Source organism: Megalopta genalis, chromosome 13, assembly GCF_051020955.1.
Source record: "Megalopta genalis isolate 19385.01 chromosome 13, iyMegGena1_principal, whole genome shotgun sequence".
In the NCBI taxonomy this organism is placed as follows: domain Eukaryota; kingdom Metazoa; phylum Arthropoda; class Insecta; order Hymenoptera; family Halictidae; genus Megalopta; species Megalopta genalis.
In genome coordinates, this window is record NC_135025.1 from 3,254,804 (window position 1) to 3,282,336 (window position 27,533).

At 42.5% G+C, this 27,533-nt stretch overlaps 1 protein-coding gene across 5 annotated transcripts in view; it reads right to left on the reverse strand.

The window, feature by feature from the left end:
- Window positions 1-27,533, reverse strand: part of LOC117224433 (octopamine receptor beta-2R) — a 205,213-nt gene that overhangs the window by 77,397 nt on the left and 100,283 nt on the right. For 4 of the 5 annotated variants that reach the window (XM_033477381.2, XM_033477382.2, XM_033477378.2 and 1 more), the window contains exon 1: window positions 13,833-14,501. The exons of the other annotated variant lie outside the window; for it this stretch is intronic. The gene's annotated coding sequence lies outside the window, so the exon portion shown is untranslated. Of the gene's footprint in view, window positions 1-13,832; window positions 14,502-27,533 lie in introns of those variants that run through there. 5 annotated transcript variants of the gene reach the window in all.

A 27,533-nucleotide genomic window follows, 5' to 3' on the forward strand; every position in this document is an offset into this window, starting at 1 on the left:
CTGCGCGGCGCTAGAAAAATACAAACCGTATCCGACGCTGCAAGCGTTCGCTTTCTGCGATTCCCAACTCCAGATACATATATAAATAAACGTTGAATATGCAACGCCGGAGACACATATAAATCAGCGTCCTTTTTGTTCAAAGTTTGCAAAGTGCAACGCCGACCGTGCAATTATGCAATTGCCATTGAATCGATGCACGGGCAGTTCGTTATTCTAGCACCGAATAAATAGACGTTGCCAATAGATGCAACGCGATGTATCGATTTTCTCTCTCGCGTATGTTACCGTCTATAATTATATGTGAAAGTACAGCGTCTATTTTTGTACGCGCAATGCTCCGCGCGCTTACATAAATCTGAGAACAACGCGAATGCGCGCAAATAAACGCGGCAAGTGCGTTCGCAAGACGCGAATTTTTCAGCGAGTTCGTTCGCTGCGAAGAATTATCGCGCGCGGATTTATCCGTCTTCGATCGATGATCGCGAAACCGACGATGATTGCGACGAGAAAAATCTGTAAATCGTTCGAACTAATAGCTTGTTATCTTTTTTTTTTGAAGATCGTCGCAACCTGTTGACGCATAAACGGTATAATTTTTCTACCGGCAGACAATTTTTCATGAATAATTCATTCGCTTTTTCACAATTGACGCGTCAGAGATACTAATTGCCGACGATGTGGTTCCACACTTTTGTAACAGAGAACGTGATACTGTTGTCGCTGAGGTTGTTGTTCTTTATGCTGTTTACACGATCCTGTGGACGTCGAGGCCACGCTTGAATTTGGATTCGAATTTTAATTTTAATTTGAATTTGATTTGATTCGAATTCGGTCTATAATTGAGCGAGTTAGAATCACAGCAACGCGAGTCACATTCTTCTCGTTATGGGTTTAATTTAATTTACAGTAATATTATAATTTGTTTCACTCGCTCTTTTAACACTTTGATACGCATAAATCAACATTTTCGAAATTTAAACTTGCTTAATTATAAGATTCTAACCTACTGAATTAATCATTGTGCGCAATCTGAGCGCGAATTAGCGAGAATCCTTTGAATCCGTGTCATGTGCCCTCGGAATTGCCTTCAAATTGCATTACATGGCCTTCGAATTGCTTTAGAATTTCCTTCGAGTTGCCTTCGAATTTCCTTCGAATTACCTCCGAATTGCCTTCGAATCGTGTCACGTGGCCTCCGAATTGCCTTCGAATCGTGGCAAAAGATTAGCAATAAAAAGGTTACGTCATCCTTTTTATTCCAGCATCGCTATGCATCCATATTAATGTACACCAATATATTAGCCGCTGCCTTTTTACGCCGACTGCTCCGAGTTTCTACAAAAAAGCAAGAGCCGCGAGACTCGAAGAATCGTGTCTCAGCGCGACTTTGATTCTCCAGGAGAATTTCCAGGAGAAATTAATTGTATTTCGTTAGAAAGCGAATAGAAAGCGTATAATTATTATGTCCGAAGGACGGCGGACACTGTATAAAAAAAAGAGACCGACGCAAACGTTCCAATAACATCTGTCGCGGAAATGGAAAAGGGTTTTTGCCGTCGCTTTGTGCGCGGGAGGTGACGTTAAATAAACGAAAAGGCGAATAACTTTCGCACGGGGTTCGTTCCCGCCGTCGCGTCGGGAAAAAAGTCCGGAATCTCGCGCGATCACGGGCACAAATGGTCGCCGGCTAACAAACGGACGACACGTTTATGTTTTCCTTCCTATCCCGCGAGAAGAGCCCCGCGATAAAACACGGCGGTTAGCGTTTTACCAACAAGTTTGCCGATTTCACGGAACGATTCCGAATGATCGACCTTTGTCTCGAGGCAGTAAATTCCGTCGGTATCGCGGCCGTAAAGGATGACGCGAGCTTTTGTATCCCGGTTCTCCCTTTTTATCGTCGTTTTGCAAGTGCGTCCTGATACCGGACGAGATTTATATTGCGTTTTTTTCCGTCAAGGTTTCCCGATCGGTTCCGGTTCGACTTGCCGCTCCCCCGTCGATTTCCAGCAGCGAGATTTTTCGAACGAATTCACCGACACGAACCCGCGACCCCTGTCCGCCACGGCCGAGCCTTTCGAGCTATTGTCTTTAATTGCTATAGTAAACGCTGCCCGCGTTCGGGGCAGTTCTTGATCGAGTTTTTTTTCCGAACGGCGGCGCCCTTTTTGTCGACGGGGCTCGTTGTTTAACGAGACTGCAATTGTTCCGCGGCTTCGAACTCCAAAAACACCGAGCGATACACTCGTCGACGGCTTTTCAAACTAAATAACATTTTTCCAAATTGGCCGGAACGACTTGAATTCTTTATTTTTATTTTTATGTATTTATGTATTTTTCTATATTATTTTTATTTTATACTAGTCCAACTAGTTTGCCAGAGAATAAGTGGAAAAATTCTGTTTAGCTTTTCACACCGTAAAGTACTCCTAGAAAATAACCCGTGAAACCGTGCGATTTGCTTTACAATAAATGTGAATTAGATGGTGCAACTTGCATGAGTGAAACGTGGTATATTTGCAAGCTTCGGTAAATTCTGCCTGGCATTTTCAGCACGCGTAACTTGCATCTCAACAAAGTTTCGGGCGAATATCAACAAAATTTCATCCGCATGTTAACAGAGTTATCCTTGCGCGAAATGCAATGCAGACATCCCTTCCCTTAATTAACTTCTACAATTTTATACTCATCCACGGTGAATTTATTTATATACCTTAAGCTCTGTACAGGGCCTCCCAAAATTATTGAACAAGTGGGGAATGGGAGATTCCTGAGATCATTCGAAGTAACTTTTTCCTTAGCGAAAATGTTCTACGAGGCTTCGTTTACGAGTTATTAACGAAAAACCGTGACCAATGAGGGGCGAGCGCGACCAGCGCCGCGCTCAACGACCAATGCCGCGTCGCGCTGGCCGTCTGACGCAACAGCAATGGCTGCGAGGGCGGGGCGACACAGTTTTTCGTTAATAACTCGTAAACGAAGCCGCGGATCGCATTTCCGCAAAGGAAAAAGTTGCTTCAAACGACCTCAGGAATCGCTCCTTTCCGGGCGTTAACATAATTATGCGCCGCCTTCGGAGGGCTCGATTTAAAAAAAAAAGAAGTCGCTGGTAATTCGAAATTATCCTCTACATTCTATTTAAATGAAGATCACCGGCAAGAGGGCTCACCGGTAAGCACAGTTAAGCTCAACGACGCTTTTCTTCCGGCAGCGCCGGCTCGTTTCGCGCTTTCCGCGTCCAAAGAAATAAATAAAGAGCGCTTCGGGGAACGCCGTACCCTCGTCCGCCTCTGTAGAAAGGGGCGGGGGCGGAGGAGAATTACTCGGAGGGCGTGGTATCGATTATAGAAACGTATTTCAGTCCCGTTTTTTTGCTTCCCTTTTCTCGTTTCATTCGCGAACGAGCCGGACCATCTTTCTTGTCCGAACGTCGGCGACGCACAGAAGCGAGAATTGCAAGTAAAATCTTCGTGGCTCGTTTACTCCGTTACACCGTCCGGGTCTTACCGGGCTCGATGAACTCGCAATAAGCTTCGTTAGCCGGTTACGCGCTTCTCTTCGCGTCTCTTGTTAATTAAACGGTTCGCTTTATTATCCCCCTTTGGACTTTATGCTTCGTCAGCAATTGTCTTTCCGCTGGGATATTATGGCCATTGTCTCCCCCGGCGATCACACTGCGCGAATACTTCCGTGGAAACTGGATGCTACCGGGAACCTTCGGGTGGACCAATCAAATATTTAGCGGCGCCGAGGAACTGGCCGTTGGTTCGTCGTCCGGTTTGGTTCTCGCTTTCACTCGACTTCGTTCGCTCGACGTTCGAGGCAGCGATTCGCGTCGTTTTATATATAATCGCTTATTATTTGCACAGATCCGAGTATACATTATTTGAAATAATAAAATTGACCTCTTATTTTTTGTCCGTCACCGGATCACACAGTGCGAAAGTCAGCCGAGATCTATTCTATCTAGCCGCTTTTCGATTGGTTCTCGAGCAGCGAGAATAAAATATAAAAAACCGTGCGATTGAATTTTGTTTCGCGCCGTGCGCGAGCGCGCAGCGAAATAAAACCGTACAAATGGGCCAATCGAAATAGAGGCATAAAATTTGAAACATCGTCCCGTTGGAACAATACTCAGCCAACTGTCACCAGCAAAGTCGATCCGATGACAAAGAGAGTAACAGAAATCGTAAAAACGAGAGAACGGGATCGCGGACCATCGGTCAAAAAGGTTTCGCGATCGTTTCATCTTTTCCTTCTGTCGATTCATTAAAATATCAGCGCGGATAACTTTTGTTCCCATCGATAATCAATGTCCTGTCTCTCTGTAAAACAACGTAAACGCGTTTTAAATCGCTAAACTGGGTCAACAGGCTTTGCTTATTATACGTACAGTTGAAAAGAATATATTTTCTAACCAATAAAATATTTTCTGATCGATTAGATAAATTTCTATGGTACAGTAAATAAATCTTTAAAGAGCAACCACGAATATTTACACGGTGATTCTTAAACACGATTTATTCTCACTAACCAATAAAATATTTTCTAATCAATTAGGTAAATTTTTATGGAATAATAAATAAATCTTTAAGAACAACCACGAATATTTACACGGTGATTGTTAAACACGATTTATTCTCTGTTAATACAATCGACGGTTCTCCAAAAAAAAAAATAGAATCGACCTTTGGACAATCGATAAATTTCAGCGATATAACCTCGACGCTTTTACTACGTCGGCTCGTTACGTTTGCGTATTTCTGACGCGTTTCGTATTTAAAGTAAAATCCTTAATTAATTTTACGCCCGTTGTTATGAATGCAACCGTATCGCGATGCGCAACCCTCGAAATTTTAATGGTCTTTGTTCGTTACGTTCCGAAATATTTTTGACAAGGAATTCGTAGCATTTAACGAGGCATTGTTATTTTAAAGGATATTGTTGCGATCGATACGGATAGACTATTATCTTCATTGTTACGTTTGTAAATGTTTCATGGGCAGAGGATCCTGCTGTGCTTAATGAAATATCGCAGCTGCGAAGGTTGTTATCGAGGCAATACATATACGAATATAGATTGATTATAGGTTAATTATGTTTAAAAATATTTTACGACATTCGCTAAATATTTAGACATCGTGAAAGAATTATTACACACCACTAATTTCTTCGATAAATTATGTATTCAATACGATATACAATTGAACAAATTTTGTTTGAAACAGAAATATCTGGTAAACGTATAAACATTATAAATACACTAAATTTTCAATATAAATAAATCGTAGTCAAAATATAGAGTTGTAGAATAAACTTGTGATAAAATAAAACAGAATAAAATTAGTACAGTAAAATTGACGATTTATCGTAGAGCAAAATACAATAAATTGTGGAAATCCTAGAATAATTTTACAATATCGTCACATTATTTTCATCTTATCAGACTGTCAAATTATTATTTAACATTTTGCAATTGACATATACAATTTCGAATTTGCTTAAAGATTTGCAGTCTATCGATGCTAAGCTTATGATAATAACATTTCCGACGAATCTGTCAGTGATTAAATATTACCAAAACGAATATTAAAACATTAAAGCTAAATTTGTTATATATTATATGTTATACATTACATGTTATATATTACAATATGCAACAACAGCTAAATGGTGTACACAAATAAATGGAACGGGAGAACAGAGGCAAAATTCAGAATGCGAGGAAATTACGAAACAGAATAGACGCACGGTGGGAAATAAATGGTGACAGTAAGCGTGAGGATAAATCCGAGCAAAGTGGCCTTTCAATTGAGCGTTCGCAGGAGAGGGTGCGACCAGCCGACCGCCGCATTACGGCCGGCTAAAGAAATCTAGAACAGGTGGGCTCGGACAAATAGCCCGGCAAACACTTATTCCAGGTGTCACGCGAAACGATATCGCGCCGGCCGATACGATCTTATTTGCTAAATAGAATTTTCCTGCGCGGCGCGCCGCGAGCCGTGCCTGTAAACAAATTCGTTACGGCGGAACGCGCGTCACGATATTGGCTGCCCAATGTCACCACTTTCCACCGGTCGCCTAACGTGTTGCCGTATTACCTGGCTAATCCGCGACGGAGACACCGACGTTCCTCGTATCTGTCTCGCGTTATCGGTCGCGTGTTTGCTACGCGCAGTGTTTTAACACGTTGCTCACACTATGGGCGACACTAATTTTTCAGCTGTTTCGAAAGTACATTCTCGTCGCGATATGTTCGAGCGAACTGAATTCGACCAGGATGTTTCGGATGCGAAAGAGTTCTAATGTGATTCGCTATGATCAATTTTAACGCATAATTTGACGCAATAACCATTTTCTGGTTTCGGTTAAATTAATTAAACTGCTTCGATTTTGTGGAGATTTTTTTATTCGTTGATCGTCGGCGTTGAACGCGTTATAAAACGATAACGAAAAAAATGAACTTCGACATTTTTCTATTTCGTAAGGGATGATTTTTCAGGTACTATTTGCAAGATTCCGAGCAATTCAATTATACGTTCGCAAACGCTCTGTAAAACCGTGACATCGTCGGTCGCAAATGTTGCACAGAACAAAAATGGAGGTAGGAAAATGATAATTAATGATCTACGGTCTTGACACGTATATACATTGTGGGCAATTCTCCAAAGTTCGAAATAACGTTTAAATAGTTTGCGACTGTTCAACGTTAAACCTGAAACCTGACACCTATTGTATTATAATTATATTATATTGTTATATTATAATATAATAGTATAATTATACTGTTATACTATAATATTATAATTATAATGTCATATTATAATAATATTACATTGCTATATTATAATATAATATTATAGTTATACTGTTATACTATAATATTATGATTATAATGTTATATTATAATATAATATAATATATGTACTATAATGTTGTATAATATTATCGTTCTCCACTGAATATTAAATGAAAATGACTCGAAGCAGAACTAGATTCGATCGCAATATAAATAATATCTGTTCCCATTTCCGCAACTTTATTCGGGGAAATTCCGTGTTCCCCCATTTATTTCGGAAGTTCCGAATGGGACGATGATTTAATTATTGCTCCGAATGTTCTCACGCCTATCGCAGATGTTATTTATGACTCGATCCAATGGTAATCTAAAAATGAGCGCTGCGAGGAAGCTTATTGGCAATGTCTCGAGCATGATTGATTGGGCCGGAACGATGAAAAGCTCATTTATTAAACGAAGTGTGAACTCTGTGCATGTATACATAGTACGTATACATATATACAGATATAGTACATATATATATATATATATATATATATATATATATATATATATATATATATATATATATATATATATATATATATGGGGTGGTCTCTTACCGACCCAGATGTTCCATGGAAATGGTTAATGCACTGTATTCGAAGACAATATCGTTGACAAGCTTCTTAATATTATAACAAATCGATGGCTACTTCGATGCTCTCGTGACAATGTAAAATTGAGTGGTTGCAAGGGAGCCGAAATTACTTGGACACAGGATAACTAGTTTTGAATACAGCGTGTCTTATGAATCTGTGTTGCTCCCTGTCCAGCAGGCATGTTGGCGATGGCTGATTAATTATAGATCAAATAAATATACAAATAAAATGAAATAAATTTCCCAATGAAATCTATTTCCTAACTTTACGAATGGGACCAGCGTATACATCTAACATTTCTCTAATTTATAAATATTATTAAGAGATACATTATATACGTCATCCTTTCTCAAACGAGATCGTTGCAAAACCTGTGCTCGTTACTGCTATTATTAACAAGTTCAAGACCATCGTTGCACACGCGTGACGTCTGCGATCTCAAAGTTCGTACAAAAATTGATAAATTAATCTGATTACACGTTGCTTCCAAAGTATAATCATAATACGTAGCACAATGTCCAGCGAGCTCGCAACTTCCTTTCGCTAAATTGTTCTAATTTTTCGTAACGGAGATACATTGCTCTTAACAAATTACTTGAGCACCGATGATAAATCGCGTAATTAATGTACTTGAGAGTATGCGAATAGAGAGAGAAGAATTCGAGAATATATTACATATTTAAATAGCTATATATATATTTACTATATATGTATAATATATGTATAGTTATTTATATAGCTGTACAATATATATATATATACTAAATAAACTAATATATATATATATATATATATATATATATATATATATATATATAATATATATTTATATTAGTTTATTTAGTATATATTATACATATACAGTAAATAACGACTAATGAATTTGTATTGGCTCCCGCGTGACTCGAGTTAGAACGATAACGAGCCGATAATGAGGCAAACAGAAGTTCGTGTCGAGACGTCGAAATATAAACATAAATACCGGTATTTCGCAAAACCGTGAGAAACCCGAGTCAGATGAAAATGTCCTCCTTCTTTCGACCAACTATGCTAACTCGAGACGAAGACCGTTGCATACATCGATGCGCTTCGGCCAGCTCGGCGCAGCTCAGAAACGCATAAAAATCCGCGCAAGCAACATAATTACAAGCAGCGACGCGGCTAATTTCATTTTCCTCACGTAAGATAGAAAACCGTGTCGCGCGAGAGCGTTACCGAATCCGTTTGACGCGAGAACGAAGGGGTTGATAATCGAACCGGGACGGGCGCGGAGTAATTTAAAAATTAGTCGGGATCGCGCGGCCACTCGATCGAATTTGCCGCGTCGGCGCCGATAAAATTGTAATACACCGGTGTCGATCCCGCGTCCTCTGATCTCGCTGCGAATGGAGGACCCATTAAAACGGAATTTCGAACGGTCGAATCGAGATTACACTTGAAAACCTGTCCACGGCTGCGGAGCTTTTTTCCTACGGTGAAACGAGCGCAGGCATTCCGAGGTGCTAATAAAACGAACTTCATTCAATTCGAATCCGCTTCGTTGAAAATGAACCGCCGCGCGTTGATCGGCGCCCCGAGATTCTCTCTCTCTCCCTCTCTCTTTCTCTCTTTTGCTGGTCAGATAATTCTTGTTCCGCGGACGTGTCCGACTCGAATCGAATCGCATCGAGCCATTTTGTCATCGTTATTCGTTCGCGTTATTTATTTCCGCGCGCGACACAATAAAATAGGCGAGACACCGGTGAACGCATGAAATCGCGAATTATAAAATGTCGAAAACGCCGCGGCCGAGCAGAAAATATTCGTCGCAACGCGCCGAAGAAGGGCTTTGTTTACGAGTTCCCGCGAGTTGAATAATTAGAACGCGGATTTTTTTTTAAACGACAACGCAATCCGTTTCCGTCGGATCATTTTCTGCTAGCGAGCAACTAACGAAATTTCAATTCCGAGCGAACTTATACCGAAACGTTCGAGCCACTCCGCGTTCAAACTATAATTATGATGTCTCGCGGAGTAGCGGTCTTTTGTGCGGAATCGTGGAATGTTGAACAATTCAGTGTTTCCAAGGTTATTTTATCGGTCAAAGCTCAAAGGAGCCGGAGATAATTAAAATTGTAGTTGCTGCGTGCTCGCTGTGTTTCCGTGATTTTGGGAAGCATCGTTTCGCGTTTCGAACTTCGACGGAGACGGACGATCGTCTGTTGCAGCAGCGTATAATTAATAATGCTTTATAAAATAGTACAGAGTGCTCGTACGTCTCGTTGACAATGCTAGAAAATTATTATCCTTATTCAAGAGAATAGAAACTGGATTGATTTGCAAGTATTTCGTGGTAAAAGGCGCTTTCGGTGGTCGTTCGATTTTTATATCAGCTCGCAAACGCTGATATTAATTACAAATGTTTATAAAAGTGGTATCTCGTTCTATTTGCAAGAGCTGATCGCTTTTTAACAATCTAGTATCACAGAAATTTTATGTTTGCATACCTCTCCGGTCTTTTTACAAATTACGAATGCTGTTTGCACGCGTAGATTAATTAAAAAAATTACGTACCGACTGCCGAGACATATAGCTTTCGTATGTATTAAATAAATTAAATTATATCGCAAATAGTGTTGCGAGCCCAACGCGGCATTTTCGAAGAAAAAGCGAAGAAATCATCGAGCGGTGACTGGGTCTGAAATAACCCCCCCCTCCCCAACCGTCGTAATGTGATAATAATTACAAGCGCGGGCTCTGCCGGACACTTTAGTCTCTCGGGCTGTTTCGAAGCTCGTCGCTAGATGAACATTAATTAGGTTAACAGTTAACGTAACTTTGTCATTAGATAATTAAAGAAACCATACACGGGATCTTCTTAAATTGCCGGACGCGCTGACCGTACGATAAAGATGGTAACAAAAATTCGTTATTTTACATACTTTCGCCAACGACCGCTCCCTTAATTACATATATTAATTGGATGACGTCGCGCAGAAACGCGAAGTTTCCTTTGTTCGCGTACGAGCGCGTTCTTGCAAATTATATTAGAAAGGTGTGCGAACCACGCGGAAATAAACGGCGCGCGCTACATTTTGTTACAGACGGGAACATAATAAATAAAATAACGCACGATCGTGCGTTGCTTCTTCGCAATTGAATTCATCTCCGCACACGATGGCCCGGCGAAGTTAATATCGAATGAAGCAGAACGCTCCAGAAATGTAATAAACGTCGCCTTTGTTCTCGAAACACCTTCGTTTCTTTTCTTTTCTCTCTGCTTTCGCCGGGAACGAAAAATGAAACAGGAGCGGTCGAATCGAGAAATAAAACAGCCAAGATCGTTCTCGATTCGTATTTGAAACAAAATACACCGCGAACCCTGGCCCAGATTATTAATCGTGCGCGTAATCGAGCGATTCGGAGACAGAACGTCGCCGCGCGTCGTTCGCATCGAAAGGCCGGGCGACGAAAGCTCGGCACCTCCAACGAAGTTCAACACGCCGGATGGTCCGTTTCACCCCTGAAATTATCTCTCGATACGCCGGCCAGAGGAACGTTCGCCGGCCACAGGGAAACCGATTCGACGAGCCTCGAATTCACCGCGTCGGCGAGCAAAACCTATCGTTGCAAACTCGTCCCCGACATCGAATTCGTCCAAATTCCTCTGTCGACGATTGAATCGCCGGCCAGAATCGTGCTTCTATCTTCTATCTTAAATAACCTGATCGAAATTCTGCCCCTAAAACTGCGGTATCGTCCTAATATCGGAGATCAATCTACCCTAAACGCGCGACGTTCGCCGCGCCCACCCTCTCCCTAATCTCTCTCTCTCTCTCTCTCTCTCTCTCTCTCTCTCAAGAACGATTGATCGAGAGCAATTCGAAACCGTGTCTACTCTAACAGAAATTCTCTTAGCAAGACGAAGAATTATCACGGTTGATTAACCGGTCCAGAATTATCAATTATGCCATCGCCGATTCAATTATTTTTTATATATCGTTATTATTTTATAATTATCTTGTATATATAGTAATTATTATTATATAGTTATTTCTATCATATAATTATTAATATTATTTCGCCGATTCAATTATTTTCTATACATCATTATTATTATTATTATTATTATATAATTATCTTGTGTATATGGTAATTATTATCATATAGTTATTATTATCCAACGTATTATTATATAATATATATAATTATACATATATATTATTATTATATTATACATTATATTATCATATGGTTATTATTATAACCAACGTATGTCTTAAAAGAAATTATTATCGTAGAATTAATAAGTTCGACGAGATCCGCGGAATAATTATCATCGAAACGATCGAAGATCACCAGTGCTTTAAGATTAATTTGAACTTCGTGTTATGCTAATTTTGCAGACTTCGTGTGTATCATTTGTCATATTTATCAACGTCGGGGATCAACCCTCGTTTTCCAAACATTATTCATTCTAGAATAGTACAATTTTTATTTCGAACAATTATTTACTCGCTTTGGTTGTCGGTCGAAATTTGTTTTCGTTCATTTTAATTGCGATATCGATATCTTTAGAACAATCGCGAACGCGTGCCAATTAAATCAAGACCGAAACTGAAGATGACATTTACGCTCGATTGCGTTAATTTTAACGAACTATCTCTACCGAGATTGTTCGAGAGAGGCACTCGCTGCTCGAAAATGTTTCATGGAAAATGACAGTTCTTTCGATTAAAATATGCAGAACCTGTGTCTGTGTATGAGAGAGAGAGAGAGAGGACTACAAAGGAATAGAAATTTTAAGAGCCGGTTAATAATAAGTACGGCATCGTCGATCGCCGATAAGAAGCTTACGGCATTAATTAAAATGTTAACTACGTTAGCGAAAGCACCGGAAATCAATAGCGCATTCTTCGTTGAATAAAACTGAAGCGCAGAACGCAGAGTCGGGAGAATTCGACGGGTTCGATTTCGACCAGTTCGATTCGACGCGTGAAATTTTTATCGTCGAATCGTCGTCATCATTTTTTGTTATACGCACTCCCTTTGTCGCATCGGTGGAAACAAAGTAGCAGAAATGAACGAGACCCCTGCGTCGACGTGTCTCGGCTACAACTAGGAATAAATAGTCACAATGGATAGTACGAAGAGTTGGCGAGGATTCTAAATATCCTTGTGTCACAATTTTAGAACAAGCGACACCACTTAGCACCGCTGACACTAGAATTAAGTCAAAGTAATCTAACGACTCCGCAACGTTGGCGTATAAACCGTGTCACGATCGGTCTCGCAATCAAACGTTCGCAATTAATTATTTCCGACCGATCGACGAAACTATTCAAAATCTCTGTCGCGTTTAGTTTTTCATCCGTTGCAGCCCGTTGCGGCCGATACGATACCCTTTTTTTACGGTACGAACCTGTCAACATTTCCTAACGAAAACGTGCGACACGCTTCTCTAATGCGGCTCGCGGTGGAACATATTTATATAATCGTCGCTACAATAGCCGTATAAATACGCGGCTATAAATATACAGAGAAGTACAAATAGGCACCATTATCATATTAAGTTACTCCGGCGAATGTTTTCGAAGCGTGTCATCGCGAAAGTCATCGATACATCCCGATCCCCGAACGCAACGGCGCGATCCAAGGATCCAAATGCGTCCCCTTCGCGATCCTTCTTGCGAATGTCGTCCAACATACACGTACGAAACGCGCGAAAATCTTAGATATAGGATAAATAAACGTAAAATAATGATATGATAAATCTCTGTGTATAGAAACGAATTATTGGACTTGGAAAATATTGACAGACCAAAAAAGGAATTTTCTCTAGATCTCGAAGATCTCTACGTAGCAGAAATCACTTAAGAATGCTTATTATTATTATTATTATTATATCTCTTTCATTATTATTATTAATGTGAACGAGTCTTGCGTTGCAAAACGCTGTTTCACGAATCGAGCACGTCGAAATACAATTTCTCCCTAATTAACGCTCACATTGCGCTAAAAATGGATAATTTGCGATTGATTCGAGCCTCGCGTCTCGTTTTTATAGTCGTTGAAAGTCGATAACCACAAAATATATAAATTGTCCATTTTTCTGCGCGATCCGAGCGCGAATTAGAAAGAAATCGCTGCACATCGGTCGCGTCCAAGGCTCGGCAATTCCAGCGATAATATCTCCACCCAGCGACCATAAATTTCCAATTCCGCTCTGCAACCGATCGAGAGCACCCTTCGATCCCCGAAGAGGCACCCATCGCTCGCGATCGTCGCAATCCGCGAACTCCCAAGAACATGCGATCAGCTTCGTAAACACCGTGTCCCCGCGAACAAATAACCGAAAATCATTGTTTTCCGGATCGAGGGAACGGTTCGATCGAGGAGGAGCCACTTACCGGAATATCTCCGGGCGAATCCGCTCCGGTGGCGAGTATTTTCACGCACTTTTCACGAGCACCGTTCCCCACTGTCACCGGTCCCGAGCTCCGAAGCACAATCACTGACCATCGAGGACACTGGACGCCGTCGCATTTCACCGCACTAGGACGCACTTCTCCGGCCGCATCATCGTCATCGACATCGACACCGACGTCGTCGTCGTCATCCCCTAACCGAGGTGTATCGACCTTCGCTGGCTCCCTTCCCTCGGACAGGAAACACCTGTTCCTCGAGCACCGGATCCACGCGTTCCGACTGCCAAGCTGGAGTACTAAAGCATGCCACCGCGGCTGAATTTACGGGGGTGGGGGGAGGGGATGATCCACACAGAGAAATAGAGCGGGAGAGAGGGTGGCAGGGAGAGAGATAGAGAGAGGGTGGTCGAGATTAGGGGAACTGGTCGGTCTCTCCGGGACGACGGGCAGAGATCCGCGACGATATTCGAACGTTCGATCGTGGACCGACAAGGGGATCGTCGTCGGGGGATTATTTTGCAAAGGGGGTTGCACCGCGGGGGGTGGGTTCTCGACGACGGAACGTGACAGAACGGGCTCGCGGACACTCGATAGATCGACAGAGCTCGCACCGTGGCGGGTCGACCGCGACTGAATCGAGCTAAGTCGGCTCGGAACGCGACGGGTTTGAATGAGAGTGGATGCGCGAGAGAGAGGGCGATACGCGGCGGGAGCGGGAGAGGGAGAGAGCGAACGAGGGAGTGGGAGAGCGACTGGGAGCCGGGAGGACTGGAGGGGTGCAGGGTGCTCCGGAGCAGAGATGGCGTGAGATAGTAGCCGGAATGATAGTAATGAAGGGGAGGGGACAGGCCGCGGGGGAGGGGGGATTTTTCGGAAACAAAGGGCTCCGCGGTTTCGCGAGATTTGTGGCGCAGGGGTGTTATTAAGTTCGCCCCGAAAGTGGGTGGAAAAACGCAGCCGTCGGTGCGGCGGGAATGGCGGGTGGATTGTGGTGGCGTGCCGCTGCAGGCTGGATTTTCGAGTGCTTCGTCGCGATGGAAGATCCTGCGGTGGTTTAGAAATGTTCGTTTAGTTACCGCTGCAAAATCGCTGTAAACTGAAATCGCTGTAAGGAAAATCTTGCGATCGTACGCCGTGGCGGCGGTTCGTTTCGATCGTTTGCCGACGTTGCTGCGTGTGTGCTGTTGTGTTTTTATAGTTTTTTAAAAAATTTATTTATTATTTTTATTGCACGCGTATTTTAACGCGTTGTTTAGCCGAAATGAATCTCGCACGAGGGTTCGGTAAAATTGATGGCAAGCTTGACAGAAAAAGCTCATCTAAAACTATTTTTAAACATTGACAAGTACGAATAAAATATATAAACAGTTGCATGCAAAGAAACTTCGATAATGTATCGGATAATTTATTATTTTATCTTCTCTGTGCTTTTTGCTTTTATTCGAATGTTCCTTGATCTTTCTCTCCCTCGTATATGTTCTTGTTTCGTTCGTTTCTAGCGTCTTCCGAACCGACGCCAGATTTTCTGTATCACTGCGAAACCAGAGAATCGTATTAATTGCATTTGCGATATTATTCCATGGTTAAGTTCGTAGGTTAATAGACGATCGATTAATTCCGAGCGCGAGCGAACGCGAAGCGCGTTTCCGTCACGCTACGTTAAACGTGTAGAAGAAGCTATAGAACTTCGCCTTGGACATTATACGCCAGCTGATCTATTTAGCAGACACCGTGTCGTCGGCTAATCATTCATTCAGATCGCTCGAGCAATCCATGCGGCAGTGTTTTAGATTGTAGTACCTACCGAAGATGTAACAGTTAGACTGCGGACTTTATGCGAATGCAGATCCCAAGCAAACCGATTTAGAATTTTCTGATAGCGAAATCTTTTATCGAAATCTTCCGGATCTTTAATTCCACGTATTCTTTCCTGCTTAGGCATACGAATTTTGAGAGTCGAAATTTTCAGCGCTTAAAAAATTAATTTCGGTTAATTAGATCACGCAGGATTAATAATTTATACGATAAGATAGTTAACATCGAATGCTCCGATTCGACGAACTTCTGTAACAATCGCTGGGTTTTACAATTAATGGCTAATATCTTATAAGTAATGCATTATAAATTAATTATAATTATAATCATAAATGAATTATAATTTCGCATAACGAGAAAATAAATTGAGCTTTTAGAGCATCGTCTTAAACGTAATCCACCAGCTTTAATTATGCCGAGAAATTCGTGTATAAACAATTGCAAAGCACGGATGAAATGCAATCTCTCGAAGGAAAACTTCAATATTTAAGAACCTCGCAGCTTCGCGAAGAACAAATTGAACAGGTTCGGAGAACTGAAACTCGGTTTACTCTTCGCCAACATCTCTATTCGTTAGCAGATAAAATCAACCTAAAAAGCGATATCGTCGAACTCATGATAACTGCTTCGAAGATTCTTTCGCGATAAAAATACTCGAAATTCCGCAACCAAATAGCGAAACGCAAGAAATCCTCGCAGCATCCTTCACGGTCCATAAAATTGGGAAACAAGGTCGCCGAGAAATTTCTAATTCAACTGGAACAAGCTTCGCAGCAGCCTTTGCTATAACAACACGTTACGTGGTTTCACGGACCACGGAATATGTGTACCGGGGAAAAAAAAATTCGTCTTCGCTCGGTTCCCTATTGTTCAGTCCCGATTCCGTTCTTGCTTCTCTTGATTCTCATTACATCTTTCCCGCGTACACATTTCTGAGCGCGTTCCCTCCAGATTGCACAGGGTGTCCCAAAATCATGGTACAAATAATTCAATTATTTAATTGAATACCATAATTAATACCATCTTGATAAAAAGAGCATTACACTTGATGGAAACATTTTCTTTACTATGGTCTCTACGAAACAATCGCATAAGATCAGTGATTATGCAGGGCGTTCCAAAATTATGGTTCTTCCTGGAAATAAGGATTCCCGAGATAATTCTTAGTAACTTTTTCCTTTACAAAAATTTTCTGCGAGGCACCGTTCACGAGTTATTAACGAAAGAACACTGTTCAATGAGAGATCGCGTGCGGCAGACGCCCCGCCCTTGCGATCACTGCCGTTGCGTCAGTCAGCCAACGCGACGCGGCATTGGTCGCAAGGGCGGAGCGTCGGCCGAGCTCGCCTCTCGTTGGTCAGCCTTTTTTCGATAATAACTCGTTAACGATGTCTCGGAGAAAATTTTTGTAAAGGAAAAAGTTCCTTCGAATGATCTCAGGAACACTTCCCGCTCGTACAATAATTTTGAGGCAGCCTGTATTTCCCCGCCACATTCCCCGGAACATCCTCGCCTTTTTCTTCTCCGTTCCAACCTATTTTTCATGTCAAGCCGTCCTCCTCTATTTCAAGCACGCTCTCATTCTTTCCGCGGGAATTCCGTCGGACAGATTCCCGCGAACTTCATCCTCCGTCTGTTTCGTTCGCCGGAATTATCGTCGGCCGCAGCTTCTTTCGCCGATCGGAAGATCCCCTTTCCCGTAGCCGGACCCCAAAGGGTGTAATTAATTTTGAAAGGCTCCGCTAACTTATTGATATTTCTGCGGTCTTCCACGGCGTCTCTGGGCGCGACATTCCGAGCTTCTGGATTCCCTCTGTGCGACTTACAAGACCGTTTCTGCTTTTCCTCCTCTGCTCTGCCCCTTTGACAATCCCATTGTCTTTTTGGCAACCCTCTCGCGACCCTTTCCCTTCTTTCAGCGCAAGTAGACCGTGGTCTACTCTCTACTCCTTTGCTAGACTCCGTTTGTAATTCCTCGGAACCCCCAGCAATTCCTCGTCCCTTTGTCGTCTTTCGCAACGTGGCGATGCCTGCTCCAATAACGTTAACTTCTTTATGGTTTAATCTGTCGGTTTAACGCATTCATTTGTTTCACCCATGCTTTCGGTTCGTACGTACATTGTTCTTTTATTACAACAAACATTTTCATCGAGCATAGCTTCTTTTTCTATTAAACCAAGCTTTTTACTTAACCCTTTGCACTCGAGTGGCGACTCTAAGACACAACTAATATTTGTTATATAACCTTTTAGGATAATTTTTATATTAACAAAATTTACACGTTTGAAAAATTGTTAAGGGTGTAACCATTGCGCGAGTCCCAAGAGTCAATTTTAATATATGCACAAAATGCATTTTCTCGTATAAAATAGAGATATTGTAAGTTAGAGAAATGATTTTCTATTTTCAGTTGAAACAGCTTCGAGCGCAAAGGGTTAACATTTCTGTTGTTTCCTTTATTTCGTTCTCATTAAATTTGTAATGCCTGATCACCCCGCGCGTTCTCAATGTTCGCATAATAATCCTCTGTGTTTCATACCGCACAGTAATCTCCACCCTTCCGTTTCCATTTCCGTGGCTGTTGTGTCTTGGCAAAACAGGTTCTTAGGCATTCCGTTTAAACATTATTCAGGATACAATTACACCGCTGCGAGAGATGCAATTTGAAATTATCCTAATTCCTCCTTCACGCTTCTTCCGTGTTTTGATACCTCTGCTAATGCGTATTCTGTTCCGCGCCGTTCTAATTGTACTCGCAGCGGTGCACGCGGATTCATTTCTGCGCGAAAAAAACCGCGATAATTGAACGGAAAATCGATCGGCCGATCGCCTTGGACGAATGGAAAACAAATGCGAAACTCGATCCGTTCTCTTCTTAATGCCGCAAGGATTCGCGACATCTGCCTCGTTGAAAAACTCGATCGATCGTCGTCGACTGTGTTACGCTCGTCGATGCGTTTCAAGCGAGTCACTCCATAGTAATCTTTTCGTCGGAAACGGTACCTGTAGACAGCCTAAAAAAAAGAAATCTTTATCGAGAGCCGTGTCGTCTTTCCAAAAGCTGCGACCCGCTCCGACATTCGATGCTTCGCGTTCGCATCGATCGTTGTTCAATTCTTCATAATGCACACGTTCGTTATGAAAATGAATATAATGATATTTAATCGCTAATTCCGTGCGCGAAGATCGTCGAAAAATGCATTTCGACGTACAGTTCGTTGAGATATATTTCACACGACTTTTTTATCTGTAACGATGCGAATCTAGGAGGAGAAAAAGACTGGATTTTGTCCTCAAATTCAAGAATAAAGATCGTATTATTTAAAAATATTCAGCGAACTGGACAGCGTGGAACAATGCACTTTTTAAAATTCGTGTTCCGAGGAAGTTGTTCGTTTAAAAAATATTTAAAAAATATAGAAACTTCGTTTTCAATTTCTCTCGTGCTTATTCGATGCCTGTGTTGCACAATCTCAACGCCAATTAGGGAGAATTTACTGTACATGCATCGACGTCATTTTTATTTTGAAATAACAGCAGTGAAAACAACGCTCTGAAAGGATCGCATCGAACGATCATTTCTTGTTTTCGTTTCGAATAAAATTCGCCCGACTGCCGTATCCAGGCCGAAGCAATAAACAATGAACCATCGTCCCCCGCGATTGTCCGAACCAGGAAAATGCAAGAAGATATACAGCAGCTCCGCGGCGACGGTCGCGATAAAGATTAAACTTATCGCAATTAAAAACTGCGGAAGAGCTTCTTCGACGGTGCCGAGAAGATACGGCCCGTAATCGGCCATTCGTTTCGCGTTTAAGCGACTCCGGACCCGGATCCTCTCGATTAATACCCGAATTCCCGGCCATTAAGATACGTATCCCGCGTCTTCGAACGAGGGAACAAAGGAACGCCGTGGACCATTCGGAGCACCTTTCGCGGCAGTTCGAAACTCTTTGATCGCGCTCGGCGCCGCGAACGGGAACGGTTGAACTTTCAGGGCGACTTATCGCAGCGAAATGTTCGATTATCGAGATTCCCATAATAGATGTTACACTTGTAAGGACACTCGAGCCCCTCGCTGCCCCGCCGCGACGTTCGCTGGGAAACGGTGCCTGTTATACGCTGCTCCATCGAGCTCTAACGAGAGAACCCGGCCAACCGATCGAGAACGCAGACGTTCTTTATCACGACGGATCTGTCGTGCAACGTTTACGCGATTCCTAGAAACTCTGTTTCAAGCTGTCCATGCGGTAATTTCTCCCTGATTCGCGCTCGGATTGCGCACGAAAGTGGACAGTTCGGGGAGAAGAGACGCGATCGTTCGAGCCTCGCGTGCTCGCTTTTATAATTATTGACGATCGGTGACTATAGTATATATATATATACTACATATATTATTGACTATCGGAGCTTCGGCGAGGCTGGGATAATCGCATCTCCTCTTCCAAAATTCTGCATTTTTGTTTGCAAGCCGAATTGCGGTGAATTTACTGTAAATGTTTCCGACCGAACGACGACGTCTCGGATAAATAACGACGAATAGTCGGATTTTTCTGCGTGACAAAGCATGAAACAATATCAGGAAAATTCGGGAGAATTTACTGTGCAGAGCGCACGTTCCATCGTAAACGACAGAGACCGGGCACGGTGGTAATGACACGAAATTTTATTGCACCGAGTCGCAGGCTTTTACGAACGCGAAGCGCATGAACAACAGTCTCACGTGCATCGAGACACTCGGCAAGGTCCGCAGGGATGTCAAAGGTCAAACGTAGGTACCGGGAGACCGGACATTCAAGTAGAATACCTAAGTTCAGCTCCGTGGGTTGCGAACTACACGGTAACTTCCAAGAGATAATGTTTCGTTAACTGCTCTCTAGCAGTGCACTCTGCCCGATTAATAAATCTCCGTCTAAACGGGAACAACAATTTTAGACTCGCGAGGCTGCGCGCGTCTATGCGCTTTAACTCGATTAAAACGAGATGCTTCCGAAATTAATTGTACGATCGAAGTAGCGAAATTGCAAGAAACACCGAAAAGCGACGGTATTTTGCATTTCAAAGTGTACAGTGACGCAGTTTCCCCGTGATCCGTTGACATTTTATCAGTTTCCCTATGACTTTATAAAGTTTGATTCGTTCTCGTTCTCTTTCGCCATCGTTTTTTCACTCACCTTTGCTCTTTGTCGCGGCCATTTTATTTTTCCACGAAGATCCGCAGGCTATTTACGAAGATATTTCACATTCGAGCTTCGCGAGAATCTTAGCTTCTCAGATCTCAGCGTCGCGTATAATTTTTCCGCTTGTATATAGTAATGTCTCCCTAATTGACGCTCAGATCGTGCAGAAAAATGGACAATTTGGAAAAAGAAGATGCGATTGTTCGAGCCTGGAAGCTCGTTTCTATAGTTGTTGACGATCGATAACCATAAAAAACGAGTCACAAGGCTCGAACAATCGTATCTCCTCTTCTCGAATTGTCCATTTTTGTGGATAATCAGAGCGTCAATTAGAAAGACATTACTGTAATCATTTCGGAACACCCTCTATATTTCCTCGCCGTATTCCCTGGAACATCTTCGCCCTTCTCCGTTCCAATCTATTTTTCATTTAACCGTGTACAACGAAACAAATATTATTTCTTGCGTGTCTCCGCGTATTTTAATTCGTATTTTACGAATTTCAATTAATACGTAATTAATACGTATCAAAAAAAAACAAAAACGTATTTTAATTCCTTAATTTTGCTAGCAGAGAAATAAAATGCTGAATGAAATTTAGAAAGAAAAGTCAATAACATTCGTATGAAATAGATTGCACGTGAAATCTTTATCGGGAATCACACCTTTTTGCTTCGAGCGCGGTAAATTAATTATAACGCGTTGTTAAAGAATTACAAAGCGCGTCAAAGCGTTTCTTCTTCTTTTTCTACTCCTACCGTCGTCTCCCTCGCTCGTTTTTCTTCATTCAACTTGCCGCATCGACGCCTGCACCGCGGCCCCACAAAAGGATCAGCGCGGTTCTCCTCTCCCTCTCTTTCTCTCTCTCTCTCTCTCTCTCTGGGAAATTGACTGAAGGTGAGCAGAGTTTATTCGGTTTATTTACGTTGAAACGCGCGATGAGTCCGTGGCGACAATCCAGGCAAACCGTTTTCTATTACAAGCTGCGGAGTAATAAACATTCTCCCGCCGGGGAGGACTCGCGAGCAAATACGGGGGGCAAGGGGGGAAAATTATAGGGCAACGGGCGATTCCAAATGACTGTAATATCTGTTTAATGGGGCATCCGGTGTTTGGAGATTCGTGGATTATACGAAAATCTCCGAGCTGAGGGGCTTAAAATTCTGGCGGATTCGTCGAATTTAAGCTCCGTTCGGCTCGAAGAATTAACGAATTCAGACGCATTTATTGAACTCCAAGAATTAAAATTGGAATTTCCACGCTTTTCGGTGCAAAGAATTCAAATTAAAACGCGATCGTTGATTTTATGCGATCTTTCGGGTCGAAGAAGTTAAATTAGGATACATATAAATTAGGATAAAAATATTTCGAATATTTCCGACCAGAGCACGCGTTACCAAAACACCTGAAAAATTATCAGGATCGTTAAACGCTAGATTTACGGAAGCCGTCGAAATGACGGGTCACTAATTTTTTCATTTACGATTAGTCATATCGTAAAGGTACGTTTACGAGTTATTTATCCAATTTACTTACGGCGAATGTTGCAATAACCCTAGATCAAAATGCTAATAAACTAATATAAAACAGCTGTTTATGCTCCGTAAATCCAGTGTTAAAATCGACAAGATGAATCCAGCGAGATCTCTGCAGCGGTCCTTTGTTAAGGCAAAGATTCCGGGCTCGTCAGCGAAGTCGACGAGAGCAACTAGCCTAATCGCGCTTCGGCAGGAGCCGAAATCGCGACGGACAAATGGCGTATCGGCGGCGTCCGTCGAACAATGAGCGGGTCCGGGCCGACGGATGTCTCGTTTGCAGCACGCGTTCCGATGGCCGAGCCCGGCACCGTGCAACTATCGAGCCCCGATAACGCGCGGGAACGTGGAACTTCTGGAAGTTGGCAATCGGCCGGTTGCATCGTGCCAAAATGAGAGAACCGCACCGATACCGTTCGAGTTTCGCGGCGGTTTATATCGATCGGGGTGCACTCGCACGAGAACCATTCGGTTGGTCAGCGTTCCCCCGACCGCCGACGCGGATTCCGACGATTTAAGGAACGGCCGGATTACGGGCGACAGCGAACCGGCCATTTTGTTCGCCGGTTTTCTCCGAGAATTACGATGCCGACCTTGAACGTGTGGAAAAACCGGGAATTATCGATGCAACGGAAGCTATACCCCGTCGCCGTTGCTCGATCCATCCTTCGCTGTTTATCGAAGCGAACATCGAGAGCCATTGTCTTTTTGTGGGAATCGTCGAGCAACGTTAGCTGCGACGCTTCCTTCTCGGAGCGCGCTATTGTGCGCAAGCTTGTGTACGAGCTGAGGGTCAATTAGGGAGAATTTAATAATCGATTTGGTAATAATTTGTGTCATCTAAAAGATAGAGTCGATTTGATAATAATTTATGTCATCTAAAAGATAGAGTCGATTTAATAATCATTTATTTCGTCTAAAAAATGGAGTAGAAAGAGTGCGAGCGAAAATCTAGATGAAACAAGTAAGTATTTTTATTAATATCTATATTTTATCTTATCTTTATCTTTATTCCAGGATTTGGAAAACTCGACAATGGCAGAATTACAATTTTTGTGCGCCAATGGCCGTGACGAGCTAATTAATCGCGATCGTCGCACGCAAGGATAGGTACACAACGTTCGAAACACGAATCGAAAACAATTTAATTTTTCTAGTAAAAATACTTCTCGTTCGCTGGAATTTTTATTTATATTCGAAATTGGAAATATTCGTCTCGCATTTTTTCACCAGCTCTGCTCAAATTACAAAATGTTTTCCGAACGAGAAATCATTGAAAATTGTAGAGACAATAACATTCTACGCGTCGGAATTTTTCATCGAGCGAAGAATGCGCGCGAACGAACTTTTAAATGCAGAACAATTAAATTCTTGGGACGAGCCTTTTTCATCGTCGCCTGTACCACGTCGTGAACAATGAAAATAATCATACTTGAAACTTACTTTGTCTTATTTCTATTTGTACCGTTTATTTAAATTAGTTTTAAGCTTCGTTAAAACGAAAGAAAGGAGAAGTGAACGTTTCGAAATAAATAAAAAAAATAACCTCTGATATTTTCACCGTTTCCTTCCCATATTATTTAACCGTTCAAGAGGTAAAAGGAATATTTACATTTGAATTTTCGTGCTACTTAATATGCTAACCTTATCATTTTATACAAACCTTCTAATATTTCGTCGAGCCATTTCGATGTTTTATTACACGTTTTAATTGAACGATCTCAAATTTGCCGTAAACGTATAGAGAATGTGCTTGTCGCGATTCGCAGAAAATTTTTCCCCTACCGTAGAAGTCCACATAGAAAAAAAAGGGGGGAACAGTTCAATCCGCAAGCGTACGAAACTGCATCGTGTCGCGAATCGTGTGTACACGAATCCACGTTTTACGAGTCGCGTAGGTTATAAATATGGATTATGTATGCGTACCGAATTTTAGGTGCATTTTTATTTCTTTTTCCCGGCTCCGAATCGTCTCGCGCCGCGCGCGAATCCCAAGCAATAACTGTAAATTTCCCAACAGATTTCAATATTTGCAGAATTTCGATTTTTCCGATGCGCCGAGCTCGTTATTGTTTCCTCTCTAGCCCGGCTCGAAACGCGCTTAACAGTTAAATTAAAGCGTCGCTGATTTTTGGCGGAAAGATCGGCGATCTTCGCTGTAATTCCGTGCTCCGCAGGCTCGAATAATCGTATCTCCTATTCCCTAATTGTCCAATTTTGTCTACAAGCTAGAAAAAAATTCTAGAGAATTTGCCATACTTATGGCAAATTCTGTGGAGTATCTGTAGCATCTCTAGACGTTCGATGCACATCGTTTCGGATTAAAAACCGTCTGTGCAGCAACGCGACGGCATCGCCGGTCATCGATCCGGCGAGGATGGACGATCGTTTATCGGCGGAAAAACTAGCCGGGCTCTCGTTAATTTGGGCCTCTCGTTCGACGGAATCCGGCGGAACGGGGAATTGCATCGCTATCGACGGCCGCAACGCGATTCAACCTCGCGATAGAATGTAATTATGCGAAACTTAATTACGATCTACAGATACGCGATCTATTTGTCGGCGTCGACATACTGCACCCGCGGCTGCGAATCCCGCCGTCTAATAATTCGCCGCGATCGTTCCCGCGGCTATTCATCGCGACATCTTTGCACCGCCGATGACTCCATTGTTCCCGGAGAAATCCGAGGATCCAACCGATCCAGCGATATTGAATTACTTTTTACGGAAGCCCGCGGTTCGTTCCAGTTTTTATTAAATTTCTGTATCAGCGGTGCTTCTTCTCTAGAACAGTTAACATCTCTGCAAACTTTCGCGAAGCACGTGGCAAGTTTTAATTAATTGTCGCAAACTATTATAATCGAACAGCAATATTTTTATACACCGGGCTCGAACGAAGTCGAGCCGCTCCTCCGTTTAAAATGTTAAAGTGTTCGATGAAAGTCAGATATTTCGAGCTGAATAATTTTAAAAGGAATAATCTGAAAAATCCACACCGCTTTTTCAAAATTGCTCGAAGCTGTCGTTCGTCGAATCTCATTTATTTAATCGGTAATCGGCCAGAGCGACGCGCGTCAAACCGAACGAAAGAAACGGCGGTTATCGTTTGTTTATAAAAAAGAAAAAACGGTCCCATTAGCGTCGCCGCGAATAGCAACAAGGATAAATCATCGGGCCAGATAAATTACCGGCGGGACAGCGGAGCAGAGCGAACGGCAAATAAGCGGCGCGAGTATCGCGAGCAGTAAATATTTGCAGTTGCCGCGAGAATGGTAACACTATGAAAACGGTAAATGAGCTATGAAATCGAAGATCCGCCGCGGAAAAAGTCACCGGGATGGCTCGCCCGGTCGGGATAATGTACCGTGAAGACCATGAATTACAAAGAAACCGGCCGAACGCGATATAAAACCAATAAAAATGCCGTTCGCGGACGCGAACGATGATAAGGAAGTTGTAAAAGAAGACTTCACCCTTAACAGAAGTCCGAGGGGGGTGTAATTTATGTCGCGCGCGCGTTGCGTGCTTCCAGAATTTTTCGAAAAGAGAACGCCTTGCGCCAACCCCTTTCGACTGTCCTCGGTTATTATTATTATTGTTATTATTGTTATTATTATTACTGGAGCGTGCATTTGTACGTAAAATCATGGTCCAATTACAATGTTTAGAAACATTCAATTACGTTGGACAGCGTAGAGAGCCAATATATGCACAATTCTCGTCATCCTGGATATTTCGTTCTGGTTACAGTAATAAAAGTCTCCGGTTTCAACCGTTATTAATAATAATTAATAATAATAATAATAATAGTAATGATGGTAGAAAATCGCTATTATTATAGTAATTTTCTACCACAACCCTGTTACCAAAATTTCGCGTGCGCCGCGAGCGGGGCTGTCCCGTGATCTGCCGCGAGAAAAAGTCGTGGAAGGACGACGGACGTTCGCTAATTTCGGGCGAAAAAGCTTCGATTTTCCTGTTCCAGATTTCTATTTCGAATCGAAGACGGGCCCCCGTTCGTGAATGTTGATTGCGTCATTGAACCCTCGTTAGGCGAGTTGACGCGCCGAAGCGGGCGAGGGGGAGGAACGTCTTCTCTCCACATTTATTTCGAGGTTCCGTTTCGTTCCGAGACATTTCCCTCGGCAACGTAAATTTCTTCGCGGGCACAGCTGTTCCGTGCGAGACACGTTCGACCGAGTTCGCGACAGCAGACGTTCGCCTACTTTAAACCGACCGCCACCCTCCTAAATTTTCCCGGGGCAACGTAAATATGCGCCGGGCGCGAATAGCGCCGCGAATACACGGCCGTGTGTTTTCGACCCCCGGATCGCGTCTTCGTTAGCCGGGACGGACAAAGGGGCACGCTGGAGCTTTTGTTGCTCTTTCGCGGCTGCAATCTTTATTTAGAGATTGTCGACCGTGTCGGAAACGTTTCGGGGAATGCTGCCAAATGCGTCAAACCGGACCGTGCCTCGCGAATTAATTCGTTATTATTTATTGTGCGCCGCGTTCTAGCGACCGATTTATTTATAGCACGTCGGAGTCTTTAGTCATAGTAACGTTCGAAGTAGCGCGTTCAAAGTAATTGCCTAATTAGAGAAATTTTGGTAATAACCGTGGCTCGAAGGAAATTACATTTACGTGTCGTTTCATGTTCGATTTATCAATTCGTTCGGTTAAATTATTCGTTCTTCTCTCGTATTAAACGTCTAATTAATTCGAAGAATCATGTATATTATGGTATTGTGTATAATATAGATAATATTATGTATATTATATTAATTCTATGTATAATAACGTGGTACGTTAAATGTAGAGCACGTACGTTAATGGATTATAGTATTTTTACGTGGCAATTCAGCCGCAATCTGTTCTCGATTTCCCGATGACGCGGCTGAAATTTTAATTAATTCTTGGAAGAAGAAATATTAGACGGCAATTAATATCCCGTTTGATTTCACGTCGTAATTGAAATCGGAGGCTCGCCGGATCCCTTGGAAGCCAGAATAAAAATCATTTTGGTTCTCTCTCGCGGACGGTATTGATCATCGCGATCTGGTTTCGTTTCCCCTATCAAAGAGTCGAAGAACGCATTTTTCGGGCCCCCGTAGACTTCCGGCGACATATTGGATTAGCGAACGTTGCATGGT